This window comes from Ziziphus jujuba, chromosome 5 (assembly GCF_031755915.1).
Source record: "Ziziphus jujuba cultivar Dongzao chromosome 5, ASM3175591v1".
Classification (NCBI taxonomy): Eukaryota; Viridiplantae; Streptophyta; class Magnoliopsida; order Rosales; family Rhamnaceae; genus Ziziphus; species Ziziphus jujuba.
Genome location: NC_083383.1, coordinates 10,813,511 through 10,815,970, shown reverse-complemented (window position 1 = coordinate 10,815,970; position 2,460 = coordinate 10,813,511).

Below are 2,460 nucleotides of genomic sequence, written 5' to 3'. Positions count from 1 at the left end.
ATCATACAAAGTAACTAAAACTACCGACAGGGTAGCCTAGTTACCCGTATAGACCCTGATTAATAAGTGGGAGAAAAAATAACATATTGGCAATTTCATGAAATAGGCAAATATAAAACATCCCATCCACTATGCCAACATACATTACATTGGTACACATAATGCAGATAAAATAAGTTTCACGACAGGTGAGTACTTAAAATTCCACACTACTATACCAACTAGGCACAAAGCCTCTTTAGGGAAAGCTAACACAATCCATTTTTCCAAACATAGATATTTAATTTAATTCAATAAATTTGGAATAAAATAATTAAACAAATAAACAAATGAACTAATTACCGATAAACAAATAAATAACAAAATTTTTATTTATTTATTTATTTTTATTTTTTTATTTTATAATAATAAAATAAAAATAATAGATAAATAAATAATTAATCAACAATAAATTAAATAAATGAGAATAAATATAAGTAAGAAAACAGGTTTTTTTTTTTTTTTTTGGTTGCGTCACCATGCTGACGTCAGCAAACACACATGTCGTGATGATGTCATCACGCTGACGTCAGAGGCTAGCCAAAACTACATGTCGTATGTTTCATCTTCTTCAGCTAACTGGGTCACGGGCGACCCGGTTCCACTCCAAACGGGTCATGCGACCCGCCTAGAAATTTCTTTTCCGGCAATCGTTTTCTACAATTTTTGTACCATTTGATTCCTTTTTTCTTGGGCAATGTTTTCCACAAATCAATTTCAATTTTTAAGCAGCCAAAATCAATGTCCAAGAAAACTTATACCTGCGGCCAAAATCAGGTTTCTCAAATTTTTATTTTTTATTTATTTATCCGAATTTAAAAGGGTTTAGAGAACAAGATGCAACAATACCCAGAACAAAAATTCATGCAAAACACAATTTTTTTTTTCCCTCAAAATTTTGCAAAAGCAGGCCGAATTTTTTTTTTTTTTAAGGATTTTCAAATCCAATTAGAAATAATAAACAATATAAAACACAATAAAGAAGAATTTTTCACCATACCCAAATCTTAATTCAAACTAAAACAAAAATTCACATAATTTGCACAAACTCAATATAAACCCGTCATTGCATAAGAGAAGAGAAATTAATCAATAAAACTCCATCCTTAAAATTTGGATCTCTAAACAATCAATAGCCGCAAACACAAATGAATATCACATATTGGATTTCAGGAAACAAGCATGTAATAGCAGAATCACAAGGACGAGAGAATAATTATAAAATAAATATCATGTCATCAATATACACGATGAAAGTTCAATGGCCGCATATCAATATAACAACAAATTTCAAAATAATTTATTATGCATATTAACCATGTGCTCTGATACCAATTGTTAGATTTTATGGATCTAAATATACATAATAAATTTCATAAATCATAAATTACTAACCTCCAAACGCAACCATTGATAAATTAGATCTTTAATCCTGCAAAATAGAAACAACGTAAAGTAGTGCCTATGGACACACTACTCTCAAACCACTTTCAGATTTCTGAAAACCCTAATCTCCAAATACTGTATGGTATATCATTGTCTGCTTGCCCTAGACCCTTTAAATAGTCTCTGCAAGTCAGACTTATCCATTAATTTTGACACACATAAAATAATAATACTTTGATAATATAATTATACTAGAAAAAATATGGATAAGTCAATGGGCTTATAAAGAAAGTTGGTCCTCCAGTCCAATGGGCCAACTGGAGTCTTATAGAGAGTGTGTGACCAAGGGCCCTACTACAAAATAATAAAATAAGCCAGTCTCATTAAAGACATAAATAGGCCCTGTAAGTGAGTAATTGATTATGCCAAGTCCACAAATATTAATTTATTCAACATGCCCTTCACATTGTACTATATGTAAACCAAGTTGTGTAATTGATGACAGTTTTTTGAAATATATTTTTTAAGTCATAGACAAGTTACCAGCCTAGCAGCATCGAAGGAAGTCTCTACTAATTGATGAATGCATACAAAAATTATTATATAATAATTGGTAAAAATGTGCGAATACAGACGAGTAGCTTTAATGGTTGGATTATTATTCAAAAACACTAGAGGGTTTATCAGATTTAGGTAGACCTTTTCAATTAGTTTATCAAACACGAAAGTTAATTAAAGTATTTGATGTGGAGTAGTAATTGATTTATAATTAAATGATACTAACCCCAAAAAAAAAAAAATAGTTTATAATTAGGGACGAATGTATTTATAGGGGCTGATATGCGCACGACATAAAATAAATTTCCCCCAGTTGCTGTTTAGAATATTGAGCTTAATCCCTGTTTTTCTATTGCGTCTTTGAGTGTATAAACCAAGTCCTACAGCTTAGGCGACATGTTGCTTTGCCCAGTTGAGAAATACCTAGGCATTATTATTATTATTATTATTATTATTATTTGGTTAGAGACTAATTTC